Raw genomic sequence first — 26362 nt, forward strand, 5'->3', positions numbered from 1 at the left:
ACAGCGTGAATTTTCTGTTTTTTTCAGTTTCCTATCATGACCAATATCATACACTTTGGAAATGAAAGTAGAAAATTCAAGGTGTTGAGCCTGGCTGTGAAAATCTGCTCTTTGCCTGGAAAGAATCAAAAATACTGGCAACGTGCAATCATTCCTTCAGTAATATCTACCGCACCCTGCGCCATAGCAGCAAAATGAATTAAACAGCAAAAGACTGAAATGCCTGACATTGCATAGGCCACTCAGGAGGCAGTAATACAAGAGCCAGCCTGGGCCAATATTAATTCAAGGAAATGAAGTTTTTTAGTGGTTAAGGTGCATGACTAGAAGCCTGGAAACCTGGCCTCTGTTCCTACTTTTCCTGTGTTGTACGACTTTAGACCAGTCAGTTCACCTCCCCGTGTCTGAAGGAGCCCTTATAAACCCAGAGCGCAAGGTTTAGTGCAGGGAGTGACACACCACGACCTCCCATCAGACTGCACGCAGCCTGGTTCTGTACAAAGGTTCCAGAAGTCAGCAGGTGAAACCTTGCTTTTCAGAATTTGGGTCTCTGCTTTTTGGTGAGATTTCAGATGCAAAAATCACAAAAAAAAAAACCAGGATGGGAAGAGTCCTTGGGAGGCCGCGGGAATTCATCCCTCAGGCCGTAAAAGCAGGAGCAGCGTTGCCTAATTCATACCTGACGGAGGTTCACCTACCCTGCTCATAAGGATATCTAGAGGATCCATTCCAGAGCTTCACAGTTAGAAAAGCTTCCCTTATCTCTAACCCAAGTCATTTTTGCTGCAATTCAACTCTTAATCAGATGAAGTTGTGGGGATCTGACGTATTCCCTCACTAGCAACAATTCCAGAACAACAGGAAAGTCGCCCACCTGGTGAACTAATCCTTCTGTCAGTAAAAGCCAGAGAGGCTGGAAAACACACTAAGCACGTGTTCTTGGGAGAGTTGCCACCTAATTTTCAGACAAAGATCAGATGCAATTAGCCTTAGATCAACTGGAGACTCCTCTGCCCCAAACCGCAGCACTTTTCACCCACCTCACCATGAGGACACCCGTTTCCATCAAGACACACACTGCAGCAGCACACTTGACCCTTCGGTCTCCAAAGGGTATTCTTGGAAGTACATGCAAAATCTGAACTCACAGCAATAGCATTCCTGTGGCACTGGGGAAGGAATGAGGAAACACCAGCATGGATACTAGGCAGACAGGAGAGAAAAGACTCAACCTGCAAGTCTGAATTCATTTCCAACCAGGGTGCATGTTCCTGATTTAGAGATACACACGTGCTTGCTGCCTGGTGGAAGGAATCTAGGAACAGCAGTGGGCCAAGCTTTGTCATTCCCCATTTTGCAGGTATGTTTGCATCTGGACAGGAATGCAAGGCACGTACTGGGCAGGCATTACTAAATCACAGATCACTGACAGTGATCGAGTCTGGGCCAGAACCCCGAGGGAATCTTCACTGATGAGAAATACAATTTCCAACAACCTCCCCAACTTTCCGTGAGTATATCAGAGATAGTGAACATCATCAAACCCTGCATCTCTGGACACATCTTTGAGTTGCACATGGTTCACCAGATGCTCGGTTTTACCTGCCGATCTGTCCTATCTAATTCCATATCATTTCACTGTTGGCCACCGTGAGTTTTGGGTGGCTCAGGAAAGTATAAACGTCCCTGCACCCATTTCAGGCTCTGCTCCCTGCTCTGCTCCGTCCACCATCTGGGCCGTAGCTGCCTGTGCCCCACTTGGAAGGAATGGTAAAGCTTTGTAAAACTGCTAAATCCCAATGCTGAGAAGTGCAGTTGAGCAACGTGCCAGTGTAGCATACCTAATTTTAAGCACATACTTAAATCCAATTTGAGCCCAGAGAGATTTTAGCTTAGGTTTAAGCATTCTGTTGAACAGGGGTGGATTTAAGGATTGAAGTGTTTTGCTAGACTGGATCTTTGGTTAATGAGGAAGGAGGGTTGCTAGTGCCTAGAAGAAAGCACTGCCTGGAGCTCTGTGGCCACAGGCAAGCCATAACTACTCCATTTTTCTAATCAATTTTGATGAAATTAGCACATAGAATTGGTAAAGAAGTTGACAATTTCATTAAGAATCCTCACTCTCTGGGTCTCAGCTTAGTGGGGAAGAAAAACCAGGTTTATAGTATCTCATCAGAATGGTGTGATATAATTAAAGCAGAAGTCACTAGACTTCGTATTTTACACCATCTGGTATCTTGCACGGTATCTCGCTAATGGTGAATGTCTCATGGCCAGATTTTAGCACTGAAATCATGAGTGCTTTGTTTTACAGGAAGGGAATTGGTCAAATTCTTTAGAGAGTCTACACTGAATAAACAAAGAAGTACCCCAGTCTTAAAAGAATTGTTTGCGCTAACAAATATTTTGGGGGACATTTTTGCATAGGCTCTGACCTCCCTGTTGAGAATCAAAGCAGAAATATTGAATGTACTAAGCAGATGTCTTCTCCTAGTGACAGCAAGATGAGCAGAGACAGCTGGTTAGAAGAACACCACCACCACCACCACATCATCATTCCTGCTTTGGCTCCAAAAAATCTTGGACTTGTTGTCAAGGAAGAAAGCTATGTATGTAAGAAGCCAAGAAAGAGACAAATATTACTGAATCTGGTAGCATTTTAGTGAATGTGCTGGAAATAACTTAAGTAGGAGGAAAAACTGGATGCACTCCATTGTTTATTAAAAGAATGCCTCTTCTTATTTCCACAGGGACCTATAGCCTATATAGTCATTAACACATTTACAAGATGTATATTTTAAATATGTTGCCTCACTCATCAATCTTGTGGGCTCTTCTTCTAAAGTAAATAGAGTTACAGCACGTAAAAATGTGCACAGCCACATAAAGATAATCTCTGCAAGCTAGAAAAGCCAACTGTGAATTTCGCATGTAACTCCTTCAATCAGGGAAGATGGGTGTAGTACAGAGACGCCTAGAGAGATACGAAATATTAGGAAGGGAGAAGAGAAAATTAGATTCCCCCTGGCAAAATATAAGAGAAATAATTCACAAAAAAAAAGAAACCAAAATTACAATATGAAGAGCTATTCTGGATGAAAAACAGTCTGAGCTGTGGTGAACAACAGATCGGAGAGGAGTTGTTTGACAAGACTGCAAAATCAGCTAGTGACCTTCTGGCCTCCCTGCTCAGAGGTAGTACACTCTTTCTGTTGATGGCTTTCATATGAACAAAACTTGAACTCTCTGCTTGGCCCCTGGACGCTTCCATTTCCCTGAGCTTTGGGCAGACTTGAGGGAAGAACTACAGGATGGATGGGAAGAGTTTAAGAAATCAAAAGCTGTGCAGTTTGGCTAACGCCAAAGACGAGTAACTTGAGGTGTACATTCCAGGAGGAGTAGGTAGGCCCAAATCCCGTGCCATAAGATAGTGCCCTGTGCAATAGCAAAGGTCTGGATTTGCTGGCTCAGGAGGTGTCTTCCATGGAGTGCTTCAAAATCCCTAGCTGTCTCCTACAGAGGTCCTAAATAGTTTAAAGCCTCGAAGAAGCAAGGCTTTAAGATGGTATAAGGGATGAGAATTGAGGGCTGTGACCAATTTGACAGACCAGCTTGTAAACAGAGGACAATGAAGTCAAAAGGAAAGGACATGGCTGCTGGGTCTCCAGTTCTTGGCTGCCAGCTTTGCCCATTCTCAGCTACGTGATTAGGCAGTCTGTGTACCATAATTTTCTTTGTAGGAAACCGGGGTTAAGTCTCCTGCTCTGCAACAGAGCAGATGTGGGACCTTGGGAAAGCTGCAGATTGAGTTAAGCTGGAAACAGCTTCTACCATTTGCCAATATCTTGGAGAGTCTGGAAGCTTTCCCATTTCTACTGTGACAAAAACAGGACTTCTCAACATTTTTGGAGGACTTTTCTCCCTTGTAATAAAGGACAAAAAGCATGCAATGAAAAACAAATCACAGTGCCAGAACCGACTGAGGATCAGGGCACCGTTCTTCCTGCTTTAATTCCCCGTCTTGCCAGCCTCAGCTCCAAGACCTGACCTGCAGTCTCCCAGCCACCCCAGGAATGACCATCCCACAATGGAGGGCCATTTTGGCCAGAAATTCCATGCTGATTCCAAGAAAACGTTTCCTAGAGTGTCTGTCTTGCTGAAATGGATACACTCCCACACACACAACATGAAAGGAATCATGTCTGACGAATAAACATTTTCTAATGAGAAACATTTATCCAACATGTTCCTCCCCAGTGGCTCTGGAGCTTTGTGCCTTTTATATATGTACACCATATATAAAAAGAGACAACAGCCCTTCCCAGCCTCTGGGAGAACACACTCCGATAATAAAGTGATGGACTCGCTACCTCCATTAGTTACCCTAAGAGCTCTATATACGTTATAGCACATAAATATAGACTGAATCAAGAATTTTTATAGGCCCATTATAACCCATTTGTTTGACCTTGACCAACAGCATCTCTGCCCACAGGCTGCTCCATCTGCTCCATTCCTCTGTGGGACACAGAGGCAATGCAGGGCAGCCCAGCAGCCCTGGGTGCAGCCATCCCCACATGCGCATTTCCTCACACCATCGAGAATTTGGATCGCCAAGGAGCCAGCCCAGCCCCGCTGCCAGTGAGGTGACAGATCCATGGCACTGGAGCTGGGCTCGAGCTGCTCATGAGCTGCTTGTGGCTGGAGAGGAATGTCTGCAGAGAGCTAAACCAGATTGCTCATAGATCTCTTCCAAATTGCATGCCTCTAATCTAGCAGACAATTTGAGAGTAACTGTGCACTGGGAGCACCATCTTCGCCTCCCTTCAGCATAATAACCCGAGAACATTGAGTTTGTGCATAGCTATTACGAGATGGCTGCACTGGAGAAACCTGAGGATCTCACTGGTGCCTTGGCAAGTGCATAAGATGTCAGTCACCTACGTGTATCCTTTCCCCTCTTGCAGGACACGTCTACTTCAATTACTTGTTTGATGCTATAGACCCACCACAGCCACCACAGCTGCAGGAGCGCAGTAACAGTCTGAGCAAGGGCTGGCACTCTGGACTGAGCTTGTGAGCATGAAGCGATACACTTACAAATACCTGTTCTATACAGAGTTTTTATAAAGGGTCAAATGGCTTCAAAACTTCAGGAAAGCTGACAGTTTGGCATCACCCATATTTTTCAGGCCCACACCTACCGCAGGGGAAAAAAGAAAAAGTTTTCTGTTGGTATTTGCATTATCCTGCCTACGTTTCAGCCACACGGTTCCAGCACTTGCAGAACTTCTGGAGGCCCATCTCACATGTTCATCATCTCACCCTTCCTGAGCGTAGGCTGAAAAATGCCACTTTTCTCCACTACTAAATCAAAAGCTGGCTACACCCATGTGTCAGCTGTTTACCACCCTCTATTCCCTCCCTTTGGGCAGCTGACCAGGGATAATGACCTATATCCTTGAAGTATTTGTTTTATCTAGCATTACAGAGAAGGAGGGTTTAAGGCAACAATCAACCTAAGAATATAACCGTTCCCACCCTATCTTATTACAATCAGAGAGGTCAGCTTGTATCTTCGCTTGTGGGAGCACAGCAGAACCAGCCATCTCAACTCTTTGAATGTCCAAGACTTCATCTGGGCTCTCTCCTGCTCTGCCTTTGTCCTAAACAGACTGGTTCCAGCACCTTCCAGTTAAGACCTTTCACTCATTCTTTGCCTTCAGGTAGGAACAACAAGCTACTCGGCCTTGCTTTAGCCACGTCGGCACTGCTCCGGAGATGCCTAGATGAGGTGGCCACCCTGCACACGTGGTAGCAAGGCGCTGACGAAGAACCTGAATGTCACAAGGAAGCGTTTGAAAGCACCAGGACTCTGCCATGGCCACCCAGAGCATTGCACCAGTTGACACTGTTGGTGTTGAACACCAACTGCAAGCTCTGCACAAGGATCTGGGATGGGTACACGCCCTGCATCAAGCCTCACCCCACGATGAGACAGGCAGGCAAACAAGAAAAATAGGGCCCTGGCCCCTTCCTGTGATTAGATCATTATAATGGGTAAATATTTTCCTAGATAGACAGCCGAGATAAAGGACTCCTGATATCTGAAATGGAGTTTGAACAAGACTCAGAAGGACTATCCCTACCTTGTAGTTCTCTGTAATGTGCTTTTACCAAATGAATACCTTCTTCCCCAAAATACCTAGGAAATTAAATGGGAACTTGTTAGTAGCTAAAGATGAAGATGTGGATCTCACAGAATGCATTTTTCATTGAATAGCAAGAACAGCATGAGAACTGCACCTCGGCTTTAGTCTACAGTCAAATTGTTCACCAGTAAATACACAGAATGGATTTATTAACAGGTACCAAGGGTTAATTCCCAGAGGACAATACAGCTCTACACCATTCAGTCTAAGTATTTACTGAGGAGTAGAGAAAAGTGTCTGAGTAGTAGAGGCAGAGTCCCAGAGATTGGCTTAGTGAAGTCTCTTTAATAAGAGCCTGTTGCTGCACAGAAAAATTATTGTGATTTTTTTTAAAAATGAAAATCAGTGTTCTCGTGCTATAGCAAACAGTGATTAATCATTCCCTATTCCTTTTCTCTGCATTATTCGTGATTTTCTGACCTCTGCTCTATCCTCTCCCTTGGTGTTCCAGTCTCACCCTGAGCTTTCTCAGGGTTTGGGGGCTTTTGTATCAGAGAAGCTGGTTTATAAGGTTGTCTTTGAGGAACAAGTCTGACTTAAATCTCACATAATATCCAAGAATGTTCTCTGGTATTTGACCTCTTCGTGGCTGAAACAATATTCTTCAGACACAATAACCTTGGTGTTTCAAAGTTGTAACCCGCACCTGTGGAGTTTTCAAAGAAACAGGCTCAGCGTTCCTTGATGCACTCTTCGTTACTGCTCCCACATTTGATTGCTTTGTAATTATACTTGTAAAACGTGCGATGGGGTTACACATGAGGGGGGAAAAAAATTTTTAAAAAATCACGTTTCAGAATAGGAGGGGATTTATGGGAGCTGCAAGACAAAGAAAAACCCACCTTTCTTTCTTTCTTCATTGTTGTGTTTGGAAGGCAGCCACTGAAGTTTCCTTGTCAGTAATACAGGGATTTGTAAATAGAACAAAGAGCTTCCTCGCGCCGAGGCTCATTATATAACCCCAGTGCAGTCACGGTGCGTCTTCGCAGGCAGTTCCCTTGAACTTTGCATCTCGCTCCTCCTGAGAACAGTCCTGCATGCCAGCTTGAACAGATGTGGTTTCCTTTAGGAAAGGTTTTCTGTTAGGGTCATTCTGACTTCCCTTTCAGAGCTTTCCAGACTCATGTGCTCTTTGCTCAAGGGATTACTGCGGTGGCCACTAACTCCGTGTGCTACTGTTAAGCCTCTCCTCACCTGCTGGCTGAGCTGAATGAATGCCGAAATCTCTGTTCCACAGAAAAATCTGACATTTCATGTTTTCCTGAATCAAACCGGAAAGTTGCAGTTTCCTTTGAACCCAAATTCTGAGAAACGTCATTTCAGAAAGAGCAAAATGGCCTCACTGCAGCCTTTTGTTTGGGTGTTACCTACAGGTTTTTATACGAGACTTAAGCTAGCTTAAAAGGCATCACGTTCCAAGTGATCCCAAATGCATCCAGGCAGCACCCACTGTTCCCGAAGACACCTAGGGAGCCATGGAGTCTGCCAAGGGTGCTCTGCGAGACAGATGTAAGGAAAGACGTCTAGAGATGCGACACTGAGACAGATGTTGTTTTGTCTCACCCCATGTACTTACTCTAGTATTGTCACTGCTTTAGTTCCACCAGTGCACTTACATACGTCGAGCTTACAAGCATTTAAATTCTTATTTTCCAGCCTCACTGAAAACAAAGGCCTTTACTATATCTCACTGAGGATATAACTCAAAGACAATAGGTTGTACAAGCCCGGGATGATATTTCCAGCACATCAAGTGCATATCAAATGACACTAATTTAAAAGAGTGCAGCTTTAAGAAGTTTTAACTAAATCAGGGCGCAAGGCTGTGCAGACCCTCTTATTTAAGTATCAATAGAGCTGTTTTTTCAGCTCTGGTTGGTTGGAAAAGTTTTTTAAATGAATGCGAATAAGACATTCTACAGCTGATAAAGAGCATCAAATGCAAAAGTTCACAGTGGTTGAACTAAGCTGAGATAAGCGTGTGTGTAGGCAGCTCTGAAGGAACAATATAGCAGGAAAAGCAGCCCTACCCTGTGAACAAATGAGAAAAACAAAACAAAGAAAACAATGGAGGAAAAGCTGCTGCTACCTGGCCTTCATGGAAAAAAAGGTTAAAAAAAAAAAAAAAAAAAGGAAAAAAGGGAGGAAAGAAACAGAAATGTACTTCAAGACCAAAATCTCATCAGACTGAAAATCAGTGTAACTCCCACACTGCAACAGTTTGCAGGTCTAATAGACACAAAGCTGTTCCTTCACCCAAAAACCAACCACAAAAGTCACGGAAACCCATCACGCCAATTCTGTGGCTGCTTTCCGGAGCAGAATCTCTTTAAATGTCAATGTTCCCTTTGTTCTGTGCACGCTTTATAATGAGTCTATCATCTGTTTGGTAAAAGATCCAATGAAATATGTAACAAGGTTATCTCACCATCTCTCTCTATTGTAAAGCCATATCTCCTCTTCTACTCATTAATTATTGTCTTCCATTTCCTGTGTCAGATCTAAATCAGAAAACAGGGACTCAAGACTTACAAGCTTAACAACTTACCATATATCAGCTGAGCTGTGGTGACTCTCCATGTGCTCCCTCTTAGCCCATAATAAACAAAACCAGTGTGACTTTGCGGTTCATAGGCTTGCAGTCTATGCAATTCAGCTTAACCTCCTTTTATTGTCAGCTAAGCTGACAGTGATAGTTACCATGGGTCAGCTGATGTTCAGTCCTCATATTGCAAGACTTTGCCTTAAAATCTTGGGAGCAGAGCTCTACCATTATAACTATCTGGAAAGCTACAATGATATATGTGCTGTCAAAATACATTTAAAAAAAAGGCAAAAAAAAAAGCACAATTACATGATTATCAGCCAATGCCCCTTGGTTTGCAGTTTTTCAAGCATGAACTGCTCAAACTTTGGATCAAGAAGTGAAGCAATCTGTTTCTGAAGTGCAAACAGGGAAAAGTTATATGAGTCTTCTAGCAATTTCAGGCAAATTTATCACAGAAGCAGCATGCTTAGCCTTTTTACTGTGCATCTGTCTGAGGTTTCCAGTAAGATTTCCCTGATATATAGTAAGAGTCAAAACTCTAATCTGTTTTAACTCTTTTTTATTGTCTCTGCAGCACTAACTTTGAAAAATGGCCTTGTCCCCAAAGAACTGCACACAGTCCATGTAGGGAAGCTGTTAAAATAAATGCATTACGTAAAAATATTGCAGAGGAACTCAGCTCTGAGGGTTTGAGAGCTACAACATATAGATATAAAACAGAGCAACTAAAGTATGAGTGGAGGTCATACTCCAGGAGAGAAGGGAAGTCCCCTGTCAGGCAGTTGTTGCAGATGATCTCCGAAATCAACAATTCCTACTCTTCTTTCTTAGGGCTGCAGCGTTTTAATAAATTACTCTTCTCATGTTAATGTCTTTCTGCCTTCCTCCTCGCTGACCTCAATACGCACCAAGCTGATTCATAAAGTTTCTTCTTTCACTGTATTTGAGTGCTTTCTGGAGACTATTTGTGCTGTTCTGCCTGCGAGACATCTGGCTGATTTTAGAGACTAAGACACAGTCGAGCACTGCGTTGGCTGCCCTACCTGAATATTGTATTTCCTACACATTGTGTTCCTATCTCTGCCCATGCCACGGTCTGATTTTAGACAATCTGTATGTTGTTCAAAGAAGAGGGCATAATTTCTGCCTCTCAGAAAAGCTTCTGAGGTCCTCAGGAGTAAAAATGTGCTTTTCCACCTGTCTTCCTTGCAACGCAGCGATATCTGTCGATGCTGATTGGGGAAATTCAGGCAAGGAATAATGTGCAAATGAGAACGTGATTCACTAGTGGGAAAAAACAGACAAATACCAGGTGCCTCAAAAGGCTGAATCACAAACAAGACAGTGAAAAGATCTAAGAATGCAGGAGATGATGGAGGAGCTCGACTTGGCTTTTTTCTGTTTATTCCAGCAGGATATGCAGATTCCACCCTCATGACATCACTGCATCATCTCGCCTCATCAGCGCCTCATGACATAACCCCTCTCTGTAGCGCTGTGTCAGCATCATTGTGCGATCTCCTATTGGCCATGCAAGATGGGGAGAAAGGCTGTCCATAATGGTAGAAAGCTGTGACCGACCTCTCAAGAGGTCCCCAAAGGGTTTAAAAAAGTCATAGTCATCTCATGAACACTCCTCCCAGGAAATAACATGGGCTCAGAAAAATTTTCTGTAAAGTGACACAGCACTGTGCTATGGAAGAGCTCCCACAGCAGATGGAAGAGTAGCTAATGTTGTGGGCTGAAATGAAGGACCGAGGAACACCTGCACTTAGCTCCTGGAGCCCCAAAAGAAGTTGCAAAGTACATTTTCCCTGTAGTGAACAGGTACTGCTGATTCTGCCTGCTGCACTCTTCTAGAGGCCTGGAGCTGAGAGAAGACTTCTTAAAGCATCACACTCAGCATGGAGTACTAACCCTCTGCTCCCCCAAGCAAACAAAAGCTGTTTCCTAATTTGGCAAAAAACAAATGGAAAGAATCTAAAATATTCATACAAGGGTCAACTTACAAGAGGCAATGTAAAGAGCAGCTTTATGTTAGAAGAAACCCAGCCACACAAAGATTAGAATACTGGGCCACTACCCCCGAGTCTGATCTTAAACAGTCCCTGAGGCTTGAAACACAACCCTAAAAATGTACCATGCTGCACCTAAGTGTGTAACTCTGTACAACAGGGCTAGGAGGAAGAGCTCTTCCTGGAAAACCAGGTCCAGAGGCCAGGAGGCTCTTGTCACATTTGCACATACTAGTCCCTTTTGTTGGGGGATTTAGGTCACAGGAGCGTAGGAAAGGCAGCTCTGAATCACCTGGCTCTTGCACGTGTTGCCGACACATTGTGCAAAGGTTTCTGAACTCAGCCTCCTTTCAAGACACACCCTTTGTTTGTTACTTTCTCTTAGGGCTTTTTCGCAACCCCATCCACTGCCAACATAAACAAGGTTGCAACATCTTCCTCCAATCTGTCTTGCTCTGCTCTGCTCTAAATGTCAACCAGCAACATAGCACTGTTCACTTGCTTAATTGGGCAAAATACCTGCCATTGCAACCGTGTGTCTTGACTCCCTTCGGGAGAAAGTTTCTTGGGAATGTAAGTGACAGAACCCGCAAGTCAGTCTTAGTCACATTGATACCAGACGCCAAGAATCTTGCGCAGGTAGGACATGCAGTTGGCTTTGCTGAGCAGCCATCAAGCATCTGTAAGGCACCAGGAAAGGTTAGGAAGAGTAATTATCAGGGATCACAATGGCTAGTAGAAGTTCTTTCTGCAATTGCGGTGCTTTCTACTTCTATGTGCACCCTCTGCAGCATGTACCCTGTGCATCGAGTGCAGGGGAGAGAAGATGCTGCCATTTGAATGGCTTTTATCAGCTCGTGTGAAACAAATTGTGGGACCTGGTTCCATTCCTAATAATTGGGATAACTAGAGTAGATCCTGTCTCACTAAAGGGACGCCACAACAAACACTCTGTGAGCACTGTCTGTAAGCAGGTACGTGTAAGACACGGTCACCCTGGAGACCCTCTTAACTCCCAAATCTTGTCCACAGTAGAAAGTATCCACTGAGGATATCAACAACAGAGGATATCTAGCAAGCCCAGGAAAATGGAGGGTTGCATGGTGCCTACACTCAGCCACTCCACATAGCCATTGCAGCTGAGAGATTAGTACGGCTGCCCCAGGACTCCCCACGTATGGTGTGTAATACATGTTTGCATCTGTCTGCATTTTTGGCATGACCTCCTGCTTGCTCAGATGGAGCTGTTCTGTGCGTGGGATGGGACAACATCCTGTTATGCTCTTACCTGATGGGTGCACTCACTGTGCTGGACTGTCATTAGCCACCTGAGCCTCTGCCCAGCCTGGCATGCCAGAAGCCAGGCTGTGGGCGGTGCTGCTCGCCAGCTGGAGGCGGTTGCTTTTATCAGCAACCTTGATCATGGGGATTTTCTTTTATTTCATTCTCTGGCTTCCTTCAGCCTTGGATTTGCATAAGATCCTGGGTTAGGACTAATCTGATCCCAGGGTGAGAACATTGCATCAGGCCCAGCGAATCCTCCATCCCAACCTGTCTCTTGACTGGGTGTGTTGGCACTGGAAACAGAACAGTGCAGGGACAAATGATGGCTTGAGTTTTCCCTAGTAATAGGAGGTGCCTTGCTTTGTATCTCATTTAAACTCCTGTGCTATGTGCAGGACCGCAGTGGCAACTCCCAGTCAAGTCTCTATTTGTTTACAGCCCTTATTGCCACAGTAGCCAGGTGCTTTCCACATTCACTCCAGATTGCTGAAATGAGAAGCATGTCCAGCCTCCAGGGCTTGCCAACAGCTATTGACTAATAAGAGCACATTGTCCTTGGTGACAGAAGGTAGCATCTTGCTTTATCTATGCATTCCCTGGCAGGCAGCAGCAGTGGAGAAACAGAGATGTCTCACTGCATAGGTAAGAGTATGAATTCCAGTCTCTCTCTGGTCATGCTGATGGATGCCCGTGGTTGTAAATAAGTATGTGGTCATTCAATTCAAGGAGTTAAAGATAATAGGTTGCAATATAGCTGTGACACCTTCTGAGGGGTTGTTCACTACAGACATGTGCCTGATAGGCTTTTCTAGGTCCCACTGGATTAAATCCATGTACATGCTTGGGGAAGTGGGGGTGATCATCCAGACAGGGTTCAGAACTACTCTTAGGGTTTTCACTGGGTAAAATGACAGAGCAGAGTCAAGGCTTAGCGGTACCAGGTATCTGATATAGCAACCGCCATCTATCCTGTTCACCTTTCCATTACCACTGTATGGCCAAGAAGATGGCCCAAGCTCTTTCCTTGCTGAGTGTCAGACTCACTTGCTTCAAGAACAATTTGGCATCCTGACCTGGAGCTGTTTTTATAAGACATAGACACAGGCATGTACTATTGCAGGATATAATATGAACGTGACGTGAATGACACTGGGGTACAGCCTGCCCCATGGCCCCATATCCCTCAGGACGGTGCTGATCTATTGTAATACATCAATTATCTTGCTGCAATATAAAAAGATACACTTCCTGCTAAAAATGGCATGCTCCACTTGCCAACTAGATGCAATCTAGATCTGTCTCTGTCATTGCAGTATCCAGTGCCCAGCAAGCCAAATACTAACAAACTCTGAAGACAGAAAAATGACCAGCGGAATAGTGCTGATTGGGTCAGAGGTGCTTGTACACACAAGGAAATCACCCATCCCACTCCCACGAACCGTCCTCCAGCTCACAGCTGGTCCAAATGGGTACGTCCTTGGCAGTTCAGTCACTGCTGTCCCATCTGCTGGAAATGTCATTATTTCAGACATTATAGTATACACAGGCTCAGCCAAGATGTCACATCATGAAACTAAATGTGCAATTGTAGTGATGGGCAAAAACTCCAGTGTTTTGTTTTGTATCAGCAATGCTCAAAAGCCAAGAGTTCCTGCTTAGAGCATCCAAGAAGTAAAATAGCCTGTACTTTGCCCAGTTACAAGCAATACAGTGGCTCTGCCTCATACCAGAATGTCCATTCCCCAACACCATATTTATTGGAATGATAGGAAAAGAGAAAAAATCTGCAGGTTTGGGTTTTTTTTTTAAACTTTATCTTTTACTCTTAAGACCAGAAATCTTGTGACTGTGGTAGGAGCTTTCCCACCTTGCTATTGAGAGTAGCTTTCTGTATATGCTTTCAGTAGGGATTTTACTCCATTGAGAAGTTTTCTGTTTTGTTTGGGGATGTTTTTGTCCTGATGACAATTCTGGGTCATGCCAAACTTCCATGTGAACGTCTCAGTTACACAGCTGCAGCCCCACCTTTCTCCGAAGAAACACCGAGAGCATTCCTCCCCCTCACAGACAAAGAGCGCGAGCTCTTTGCCCAGAACAACAGAGGAGCCTGGCTTTCCTGGTAGCAAATACCTATTCATATAATCACCAAAAGGAGAAGACATGTTGGTGACAAGTCTTTTCCTTTTTTTGTTCTTTCCATGGGGAAGGGCATTGTTTCCTACCTGAATTCTGATTCTGGTTTTTTTCTTTTTTCTTTTTTGTTTTATGAAAAAGGCAACACCATGTAAAGGGCGTTAAACTGGTGTTGAACCCAGCTGATGGCGGGAGGACGGCATTTTGCTGTTCCTTCTTCTGCAAAGCTAGTTCATGGAGTTCCATCCCGAGTTGTTGGCAATACGTCGCGCTATGGCTTTGCGGCATTGTGTACACTGAGTTGGCTCAGTGTAGTGAGCCTGCTCCACACTGCACAGTCTTGTACCACTGAGCAAATGAAGTAAATTAAGAAAAGAGTTTGACAGTTAGTTTGACAGCTGTCGTGAAATGACTGTATATGATGATAAATAAATAAACTTAAAGAATATTTATCAGTGCCTTCCCTCTGAGAATCAGGATAACAGTAATTAAAATTTTCTAAACCCAATTTATAAAGTCATCTACATTTAGGTAAACTGAGTCATAGAGATTTTTCTGTTGGTATAAATATAAGACAAAGACAACAGTCCCAACTCTCATTCCTTCAGACTCCTAGATGCCAACCTTCCTTCTCCATGAGGACAAAAAGAGAAGTTGGCTCTAGAAAATACAGTCGGTGTTTACATTTTACTGAACCACTAGACATTGCTATTGGCCACAACATGACAACAGTGCAGCAAAGAGAGCCTTTCATTTGCCTGTGCTTGGCAGAAAGTGTCGTTCTTTGGTTACTCAGCTGAAGTTGACAAGTTGCCCGGCATTTTTATTATCAGGTTGTCAGCTCAATCTCACTACTGCCCTCTTAATTTATTATTTTGCGTTTCAAAATGACAGGTGTGACTCATTGCACAGCCAGAGGTTATAATGAAGTATCCCACTCATCTTTTAGCTCACCCTTTGTTCAAGACAATGCAGATTGCAGAAGGTTTCTGAGGAGGTAAGAGGATTGCAAAAGAGCCGAAGACTCCTCTTTTATCTAACCAATGTGTGGGCAGTGAAACTACCTGATATGAAACCAGTTGGGTGCAAAGGTGGGCATGGAGGTTCATTTGTCATTACGGTGAGGGCTGAAACTCAGAAGATAGAGCAGCTGTAATTCAAGATAGGCACCCAAACTTAAATCACCTCACCCTGAGGATGAGGCCAAAGAGGGAATCCTAGGATAACACGCTTCTCCCAAGATTTCCTCTACACTTTAGTGTCCAACAGGACAGAAGATGAAAATCAAGCAGCCAGTTCCTTTTACTTAAAAAGTCTTATTGTCTGCGTCTTAAGATTTAAATTGGGAAGTAACTCTAAGTGCAAGGTTTTGAGGTATTTGTTCTGCCAGCATTGTGCAAATAAGAATCTCGTTGTATTAGAGTTTTTGAAATATATATATATGTTTCTTAGCATAAAATGATGCATCATCTATGTTTCTTCTAGGAGCATCTGAGACAGGTTGCTGGGGAAAAGGAAGATGGAGCATAGTTCTATTGGAAAAAGTGTCTTGCTGCTGAGTATGAAAATGATGTGGAAATCATGGGATGAATTAAGGATTTGTCTACATGGGAAATTGATGGGAATGCTTCCTGTTATCAACAGCTCATGCCAAGTAGAGGAAGAGACCCTTTTATCCCAGAAGAAGAGTGTCCAAATCCAGAGCTATTCTGAATCAATTTGCTTTTTTAATTGGCTTCTACGTGCAGCTGGCCCCACAGCAGAGATGCTGAGTTCATGCTACAAGAAAGCAAACTGCATAAACTTGAGAAGATGTAAACACAATTTGTTCCTAACAAGAGGAGCTTCCAAAGTCACCCTAACACAGTGTCCTGGCAACTCTAGTCTCCCTTCCCAGGGGAAAGATGCATGTCCTATTACCAGTCCGAGTACCCTGGAGCAGTGACAGGCAGGGGCAGAGCTATTGGGACACTCAGGTTTTTTAAAGCTGCAACATGGAGCTGTGGCAATGCCAAAAGTGTACCTAGTCCACTCTGTCTCACTGGAGGGGGAGGAATTGTGACTCAAAGGCTGTCCAGTGGCAGCAGAGAGAACTACACCAGGAGCACTTGCTCAGCTCTGCCATATCCAATTTCTGTCAAGTGTAGAATAATAGCTATCCAGCGAGCTGGGACATGCTTTACCAGCATCAATAGAGTTGTGCTTCAGAGCATCCCTCGAGGTAGCAGAGAATTATCCCCATTTTATAAATGAGGTAACTCAGGCACAGGGATTAAAGCCAAAATGTTCCAACCTGGCTGCCTACTGCTAGGTACCTACACCCATATTTACGCAACTCGTGGCCTGATTTTCAGAAGGGCAGGGCAGTGAAAATTTTGGCCTGAGGGGTTTGTTCACATACAGTTTACTGGTAACAACACCCAGGATGGAAGCCTGGTCTCTGCTACCTGTCTCACGCCTTAACCACTAAAAACATCCTTTCTGCCACTAGCCAACAGTTGGCAAAGGTTTCTGCTGTCCCCATTCACCATGCAGGAACTCAGAATGAGCAATGCAGACTGGCTGCCTACGTGCTCACAGCTAGAGACTTTTAAAGAGCAGCAGCAGGAGTAAAACTGGTGCAATTCCTTTGCTTCCCTCACAGCTCTTCAGATCCCAGGCAGCTTTGCTTGACTTGCAGTGCTTTGCTAAACCAGCAAGTCAGGTGTGCAAACCTCTGTTCTGTCTCGTGCGTGGCATCCTCCTTCCCTCCTGTCCCTGCACCACATCCTGCTCAGGGCACCTCGACTGGCAGAGCACAGGTTCAGTGCAGAACCAGTAACAGACCAGTAGGAGAAGCTGGAAAACCAGCCATGTGGATATCTGAACTGCTCAAAAACACAAGCATCAACAGGAGTGAGTTAATACCAGTGCCCCTTCACCTCTCTCCTGCACTCTCTTTCTGGACTTTAACTGAGCTTCAAAATGTGCCCTGGTTTATGGGAAACTCTTAAGCAGCAAGAAAATTTAGGAAAAAACCTCCTCCCATACCAACAACTAGCAAAACCCAGGAGGCAGAGCACTTGCTGGCTGGCTATAATCGAGCTTTGCAAGTGTCCCTGCTAAAATCATCCCTGCTAGGGGCTAAAGTGATGCTTGTCTTAGCTTGTTAGAGAGCCTTGCTGTCTTGAGACATGAACTTGAAAAAATAACGCTGGTGGTTGGTTGCTACCTGAGGGAAGCAGGGCAAAGGATCTCGACTGTCTCTGTGGAATGATCACTGGTCAGGTCACCTCGAGCCTGACCTGCAAGACCGAGTGGAGGCTGCAAATCCATTGCTGTCAGCCCCTGTGCCTTTTCTCATCTGCCATGGGGTCCCAGCCACCTCTGACCTCTTCTTTCCCTTCCCTGAGGCCATGCCCTCCTCATGGGGCTCCCACTCAGCTGCTCTGTAGCATCCCCCCACCCAGAGGGTGGCAAGAGGAGGTGACAATCTTCAGCAAAGGTTAAGGCTGGAAAAGAAGGAAATGTCAGCTCAATCAGGTCAGCTCAGCCAGGCAACTGCTTCTGTAATCCCTCTGCCCCAGGTCCCCGCACTGTTCTGTCTGTGCACTGGATGCTACTGTACAAGCAGCACCCCCTTCACCCTGTCCCCACGGTACTGCCAGCCTGCAGCATCCAGGCAGGGAGATGGGGAAAAGGAGTAAGGAGGAAGCAGTTGATCATGAACTGTTTCCAGCTCTCCCCTTTTCAGTGCTTCTTGGGAATATGGACTTTGAGATAGACCTTACTCCTGCTGCAGTTCGGAAGCCCAGACTTGGCACCTCCTGATTTCTTCAGAAGGCGGCTGAGAGCCAGATCTGAATCAATTCTTGTACTGCAGCTCAGCTCCATATTCCCAGCAAACCCAGAAGTTTTGAGAAGCGGGTAGTGAAATGGCCCCAGTTCCTTCTGCCCAGGTCTGAGGTGCCTGTTCTGGGATGGAAGTAACTGAGTCTCACCAATCTGTTAGCAACCAGGAGGAAGCCAAGGAACACATGCCTCCTATTCAATAAAAGTTGGTGCTGCACTTTATACGGCAGCCAGTGCCATTATTCCATGGTGAAAACAAACCCTATTCTTCTCTGCCAGATAAACACACTTGATCCTATAAAGAGCAGCATTTCTGACTGTTCAGCAGCAGCCAAACTCACGATGGGAAAAATAACAGGTGTTTGTCAGGCACTCCTTGTTTATTCACAGTGCTTAAAATAATTGCTTAGAAAAATCTGACAGAGATTTAATTTTCTATGCTCCCACATTTAAAAAACAAAACCAAAAAAACCCCTAAGCTTGGCTCATGGTAGTTGAAGGCAATTCATTATGAAAGAGGTGTTCTTTCTGTTGTGGTAGCAAAGAAACCTACTTATGAAAGCTCCAGAGGAGCAGAATAGCAGAGCAAATTCCTGCCTAGAACCAGCGCCTCTCCATGCTTTTCATTGAGCTCTCCAGGTGGAAGCTTTCGTTATCAAAACGTGTAATTTTATTGTCAAAATGGGACGAACAGGGATTAAGCTCCTCCAGTCAGTGCCCGTCATTGGCCATCTCCGTCACTCTGCCTTTTAGAAAGCAATGATAGCCTTGGGCTGGCTTATGCCCTTCCCTTTTGTTCTGATGGTGGAACAGGAGGTAAGTGCACTGCCCCAGGGAGGAAAATATGTATCAGAGGCACAAACCTTGCTTCAGTCACTGCTTGCTTCTCCGGGAAATAATTGGCAATGGATCCTGATCAATAGACCACTTCCCAGCGAGGCAGGCTGACACACGGTGCTGGGGGAAGAGGAGAGAGACTCTGTGTCTCCATCCCCTCTCCTCATGCTCTGCTTATAGCACAGATGAGGGACATCCCTGAGCCCCTCAGGGGGCTGAGGGGATACTCAACACCTGACAAAGCTGCATGGCATCTCAGTGCATGGCTGCTGCAGGGGCTTGGTCCTAGGAGACCTCGCGGTGGTGAATAGGCCATGGATAAAGTCCCTGCAGGAGCCACTCAAGAGAATATAGCATCATTCCCGAGAGCTACAAGCTTCATGAGACAATAATTGTGGTGGTCCTCTGTCCTCAGGACTTTTCCTTCCTACAGGGTATGCCTTTCCTCGAGGCTGGCCCCCTGTAAGCTGTTGGGATGAGCCACAGATGCTCAGTAGCTCCCTGGGAGCCTGGAGGGAGCCTGGAGGGAGCCTGGAGGGAGCCTGGAGCCCACACAGGAGCATCCCAGTGCTGTCCCAACCCCCAGCTGCTGCTCCTGGTGGCTCCTGGGCTGCCGGCAGGGTCACAAGTGGATGTAGCCACAGCTTACCCCGTTGTCTCCAACATGGGGCTGAGACCCCCAGTGCTGGAATAAACACAGCCACGTTTTAGTCCTTACTGTTCCCACAAAGGTGCAGGAGAGGCCACACAAACCGAACCTTCTCCTTGGGAGGGCTCATTTGTCTCCAAACAGCGGACATGAGAGACAGGCCGAACTGCAGTTTGTGCAGACGAGGGGCAGAGCAGGGACATGGCTTACAGCAGGGACATGGCTTATAGCAGGGACACGGCTTACAGCGCTGCGGTTATTATCTGCGTTACGGCAGCTGAGACCAGGCTGTCACGGCACCGTCAGGCTTGTCACACACAGCAGCCTCTGGCCTGAGCAAAAAAGACAGATGAAAGCCAGAAGAGAAACAGAGGCACAGAGGAGAGCAGTAATTTCCCGGAGGTCAGGCAGCAGAGCAGCGGTCGCTGCCGGCACGGCATGGGTCGGCGTGGGGCTTGGCGAGGCGGCCGCTGCCACACGAGATGCAGCAGCGACATGCCCCACTGCGAAGAGGCACCTCAAAGAGCGATTTGGATGAGGCCGACCACAGGTTTTGAAAGGGCATTTCCACAGGCAGAGAGGAGAAGATGAAAGAAGGCCGTCTGCAGCACGTTGCAGGGCGAGATGAAAGGAGTTTGGAGGCCGGAGGAGCAGAGAGAAGGGACTGACTGTGAAAGCAAAGCCGGTGCGCGAGAGGCAGCGGCAGCCGCCATGCAGAGCGGCTCTGGCGTGAGACAAAAAGCAGCGCCTCAGCAAAGGCACGGGGTCCGAGAGGGCAGCCGGCACGATCAAACCGATCCTGAGCCCAGCTAGACTGAAGATGTCTGAGCAACAAAAGACTTCGCACTTCTCGAGTGCCAGCCATCAGAGGCCTGCAGGGCAAGGCAAGGCTTTGTGCACACAAATGAAGTACAACCAAGTTCTGCGTAGCTGGTGCACTGACCTGAGCAAAAAGCAGGGAGATGGGAAGAAAGGGCAGGGTCTTAGAGGAGAAACTGAAAGGCAAAGCTTGTCCCTTTGCTTTGGTGCCGGTCAGGCACCAAAAACCATGAAACATTATCCAAGATGGCAAAACCCACACAAACAAGTGGCATTTCCAAGGCACCCGGTGCCTTTCAGCATCCACCCATGAGCTATTTGTCGGCATGCCCCTGAAGCAGATGTACGCACATGAATCTCCTTTGCAACACAGGCAGTCACCAGCCCTGTGCAGCATTTCATCTCCACTGGAGCGATACTGGTGACTCAGCGCTTCCCCTGCAAGGCGCTGCGATAGCCTTGCTCCAGCGATGGGATTATAGCAGCAACCCGAGTATAATAACGGTGCAGCTGAGCAGCAGGGATTTATGAGTGGGCAAAGAAAATGGGAATTATAGGTGTCCAGTCCCTATGACAGAACCACTATATATTTCCTCTAACAAAGCGTGTGACAACAGCTCCATAAATTCACGTAGTAACAGAAGCAAGTGCCAGCTCGTCATCGCAGCTATTTAAGGAGCCAAGTAGCACTCTGTACTTATTGCAGAAGTTCACAGTTAGTTAAAAATAAGCATTAAAAAAGTCAGTTTTGGACCCTGGCTGAATAAGGCTTTGTACTCAAGATGCCCAGCATTGCATGCCGTCTCTTCTCCTTTTATGCCTAGGCAAGCTCTCCTTTGCGGCATTTGGTGTTAGGCACTGCCAGCTTCCAACTGCTGGGATGTGCCATAATCAATTGTAAAACTTAGCAGTGAGTATGAAATACTTGATCCTTTTCAATTACCAGCAACTCTGAAATGTGCTTTAAAAATTCTTTAGCTGCAACCCGTTAAATATCTAAGGACAGCTTTCCTGAGATGTAGTTGCTGAAGAAAACAACCCCAACATCCACAACATGCTGAATTTGTTTTTTTAATGCTGTCTCATGATTAGATTATTTGCAGTACCTGTCAACTAATGTGCTGTTTTCATTGCTAATTTAACACTTCTTCTTAAATGGAGAAGGGGGGGAGGGTGAAAACAACTCTTCACAGTGAACTGCAAATCAAAAAATAGCTGCGTGTTTTGTTGTCACTTCTGCTACTCTCCTTTCTGACGTATAAAGAGAAGCTCACTTTATGAAGACAAACTCACCTTTTAAATGTGAGAAATACCAAGTTTCTCTGAATCCCGTGGCTTTTTTCTTTCTTCTTAAAGCTTTGGGCAAACTTTAGAAGAGACATCTCAGCTAGAAAGAAAAGTTGGAACTTTCTTAGGTTAAGGCTTAACTTCAGCAGCGATTGGAATGTAATTTTCCTGTAAGAAAAATTTTTGCATTTCTGTGAAAAACTGAAAGATAGGAAATAGAAATTAAGGCTTGCTGTCTGTGGAGTTGAAGCACCGGGGAGCTTGGCCCCATTCTCCCCCAGAGCCCTGCTGCCCTGCTCAGACTTGGTTTCCCATGCAGCACTGGCACTCCTGCCTGTTATTCCCTTTTTTTTGGGAGCCCTTCCTGGGGTCAGGACAGCGGGTGGGAAACCTGCTCCTTGGAGGCTGATGAGGACTTGAGGTCTTTGAACTAAAATTTTGCTGAGGCATATCCTGTGACATTTTCCCAGGGTGAAAATTATTCAGATTAGCAAAGAGAGAGGAGATTCTTGTTTGGTTGGTTTAGTAAGAAGTTGATGTTTTGTACAGAAATGACGTAACATTGGAGGAAAAAAATAAGGTTACTCAAGAACCAGGTTAAAAGAAAAGCATTTAATGGAAAATTTTCAGCCAGCCCCACTAAGATCCCTTCTTTATCTCCAGGTTTGGAAGAGCTGCTGCTCTGCTTTCTGCGGTGGCTGGTGTCACATCACACGGCTCCTCCAAAGGCAGCAGATTGCTTATGCATTAGTTCTTTTGCATAATACCAGCAGCTATAGTGGGCTTGGGTTGTTTTGTTTGGTGGGGTTTTTTTTTGTTTGGGTGTTGTTTTGTTGGGGGTTTTTTTGGTTTTGGTTTTTTGTTTTTGTTTTTTTTTTGTTTTTTTTGTTTTTTTTTTTTTTTTTACACACATTGTTCGCTGCTAACAAACTCAGGAAGGAAATTTACAGTCCTGAATGGCGAGCGAGGTCTGCAAGGCATCCCCATCCCCAACAGGACTGCGCTACTGAACTTTGCAGTGACTCAGGCAGCACAGGAAACGTTTGTTCTGAGCAGCCCCATCTCCTGTCTGTCGCCCTCTGCTTCAAGCACAGGGTTTAAAAACAGGTCGCGGGAGTTTCTTTTAATTTTGCTTTTGGGGTGGTTTATATTCTTTTTCTTGGAATGTTTCACTGCTTTCTGCATACAAGGTTATTTACTAGCAATAAACGGCATTAAATGGACAATGTGCTTGAGCAGAAAGTCTTGGGAAGGGGATCTTCAGCTTTTGTGGCAAAGAACCTACTATTCTCGGTTGGATGCTGTCACACTGGCTATGCTAAATTAAATGCCCTTGTTCTCTACCTCTGTTCCCACCTTGGAGGCTAAATATTGCATGCAAAATTGGAGGGCTGCATGAGGGAGCAGGGCACAGACAAGAGGGTGCAGCAAACACGGACGACAGAGAGAAAAAATAGAAATAAAAGATCAGCACCAGGACCTGGGGATTCACGCAGACAGCTCCAGCTACATTATTACATTTCTGTCTGCCAGCAGCTCTTTGTGCTTGGCAAATTCACCCTACCTCACCGTTCCCACAACTGACATGTAACGAAACCAATTAAAATACTTGTTAAAGTAAATAAATAAATAAAGGCGCTGTAGAAGATGTGACTGTTCAAAGCCTAGCAGCTTGTACTTGCGCATTTTTGTCTCCTCATTAATCTGTTTATGAAAGACTTTTGATTAATTCCATATATTCAGCTTCTAAAGTTAATACCTTAGCGGTCTAAAGTGTGTATACCGAACCTAACACTGAATTTTCTCTCAGCTGCAATACACATGTAAATCTGAACTGATTCATGCATGGAAAGCAAGTTCTGAAACTGAATTAAAAAACGTTTTTCAAATAATATTTAAAATGGTATGCTAAGAAATGGCACAGGACACCTGTTAGTTTATTCTGGCCAGGGAGACTTCATACATCCCTGTATTTCCATAGGTATGTTTGTGTCTGGTACAGTGACTCACATCTTTTTAATTATTATTCTATAAGATAATAAAAAAATGCAGCAGCTCCAAAGTTCTGTTCAGCTCTTAACTCAAACCCGTAACCCTGCCCCTATCTGATCTGATCCTCATCTGCACATACACGATCCCAATCTGATTACCACTACATGCTCCTCTCTACTTGTTGCAGCACAGCTAAACTTCGTCTTAAAGGAGACTCCCACTCCTATCAACACTTAAACATGTGCTAAGCTTCATTCCCATGGCTGGGGTAGGTTGGTTTGCATGCAGACGGTTAAGTGCATGTATAAATATTTACAGAGTTTGAGACATGGTCTGCCTAATTAGGTTTCCATAGCAATTAGCCCAATATCTTGATTAGGACCTGAGGCTGCTTCTATTATAATAAAAAAATAGTATAAATCTCATTATATTGAGATGATGAAACCAGAGCACTCTTACAAGAAGAGAGTAAATGTTGGCTCAGCGGCAGGCAACGGACTTAGCAGGGGCACTATAATAAAATAAATGAAAGTGACATTCTGCAGTGTGCGGAAATACTCTGCATCCAAAGACATAGATTTAAGAGTTACAGAGGAATGGGCATCTTTGCTAAGAGCAGCCATAGCCCTGCTTTTCCTGGGTTTTAAGCCTGCTTTTTGTTGCTGTTTTCAACTAGCATTCTTAGAAAAATGGTGTTTGCTCACATGATAGAGAAGTGCCTACAGCTTTACATTTATCAAAATTTTTGTGTGGTTTTACCAAAGGTTGAATTCAATATTATTAGAGAACTCTCACTGAAAGTGCAAAATACAGGGTCAGTGGAGCAATAACTTCTTCGCTGAGAGAGCATTTCATGTCTCAACAGTTACTAATATTGTACATATTAATTACCATAAGCAGCAATCCATGAAGAAATTACATCCGCATAGCAGTTGTGCTTGTGCTGTAGGTCTGCTGGAGCCGTTACCAGAGAGGTCAGTGCTCCTGCCTGGCGGGGACCGACAGACCACGTGCATGCCAGCCAAAGAGATGCATAGGAAACTATAACACTGCCAGCCTTGTCTCCCCATCCCACATCTGCATCGGAGTCGATAGGAGGGGCTGGCACTAACCCTACAAAGTCCCAGCGACAAATTCCTGCTTCACAGACACTGACACTGCTTCCCACTGAAACCAGCCTTAAACCAGCATCAGACCAATGCTCAATATGCTTTGCCTTGTTTTGTAGTTTGGACATCATTATTTTTCTTTCTGCATCATGAGTTTTCCTTTTTTCACATACAAAGTTTCAATACAAATTAAAACAGAGCTACATCCTTAGATTCTGGATTTTTTTTAAAGGAAGATGCTGCAGAGTATCATTAGATCCATTGCAAATCTAGATTAAGCAAAATGGCAGCTCATTAGCCTTCATGGACAGGCATTTAAAGTACTTAAGAGGGGACATAGAGCGCTGCCCTTTACATTTACTTTGGCACTAATATCAGATTAAAAAGGGAAAGGTTATTAAGTAAAGGTAATTGTCTGTTTTGTAGAGGGAATCTTTCTGAGGCACAGCCTGAGGCACTAAACTTTAAGAAGGTTAATTGTCTCATGGTGGAAGTCAAGCTATTACTGTTATTATGGACAGTTAGGAAAAATTCAGCCTGACATCCGAAGTCCAATAACGAGCCTCAAAAATGGAGCCGATTGGCTGATAGCCCCAGATCTATAATTAGAAAAACTGGCATTAGGAAAATAAAGACGAGCCAGTGGTGAGCCCTATCTGTGCAGATGTGGTACAGCAGCCGCAGCTGGAGAGCAGCGCGGTGCTGCTCTGACAGCCAGCCGGGAGCTGAGTTTAGGAAAAGCCCTTGAGCGGGGTGAGTGGGGGGTGGCTGTGGGAGACACGACACTGTCCCTGAGCAAGGCCAGGGCTGTTAGCACCCATTCTCATATGTGACAAAACCAGGCGCTGGCCCCAAGAGCTGCAGAAGGTTAACTGGAAGTTTGCACTTGCAGCTGATTGGGGAAAAAACCCTGACCCTCATTTCCACCCTGTCAAAGCAGCTGACGTTTTGTCCAAAATGCCCAGAAAATGGTTAAGGGTTTTAACCCTCCTGGCTCTGCTCACACCCGTCCTTCACCCCCTGTTCAGGCCCCCTCAGTGCCTCTATGTTCCCCTTTCCCAACTGTTTTAAGACAAACAGCAGGAGCAAGAAGCTCAACCATGCCTGGATTTAACTCTGGAAACAGGCTGAGAGGCAAGTCAAGGCTTCTCCTGCGCCTTTCTTGGGCACAGGTGGGGAAGACCGAATATTTAGACGTACAAAAATACCAAAACATTCATATATGTGATTCTGGCTCAGACTTACAAGCTGCTGGCAGAAAGCTCAGCAGGAAGCCCACTGCAAACATCCCCAGGAATAAAGTTTCCCTCCATTTGCAAATATTTGATTTTTGTGGGGAGGCTTGAATAACGAAACTCCATCTCCCACACAGCAGAGTGCTGGCTCAGCAGCTTTCTGTCCCCTCTCCCAGGAGAGCCCATCACATACAGACCCAAAGGAGAGGTTCAATTTCCAGCTCTCAACATTTCCATCGGATTTTTACCGCTAGGCTGGGGATTCCTCCTCAGGTGCAGGAAAGCCTTTTCCTCTGTGAATCTATCTCTCTGTGCTACGCAAAGTATTGCCTTACTTGGTTTTCAGCTTTCTGGGTCTGGGCAGACGAGAGTTTTTCACCACCACAGTTACCATGTGCTGGTACCAGGGAG

The 26362-nt window shown here is 45.2% G+C and overlaps 1 protein-coding gene across 4 annotated transcripts in view; it reads right to left on the minus strand.

Moving 5' to 3' along the window:
- LPP (LIM domain containing preferred translocation partner in lipoma) overlaps nt 1-21636 on the minus strand; it is a 365538-nt gene extending 343902 nt beyond the window's left edge. For all 4 annotated transcript variants that reach the window (XM_050902578.1, XM_050902579.1, XM_050902581.1 and 1 more), the window contains exon 1: nt 21622-21636. The gene's annotated coding sequence lies outside the window, so the exon portion shown is untranslated. The remainder of the gene's footprint in view (nt 1-21621) is intronic.
- Between the last annotated feature and the right edge of the window lie 4726 nt (nt 21637-26362).

Source organism: Gymnogyps californianus, chromosome 10 (assembly GCF_018139145.2).
Source record: "Gymnogyps californianus isolate 813 chromosome 10, ASM1813914v2, whole genome shotgun sequence".
In the NCBI taxonomy this organism is placed as follows: domain Eukaryota; kingdom Metazoa; phylum Chordata; class Aves; order Accipitriformes; family Cathartidae; genus Gymnogyps; species Gymnogyps californianus.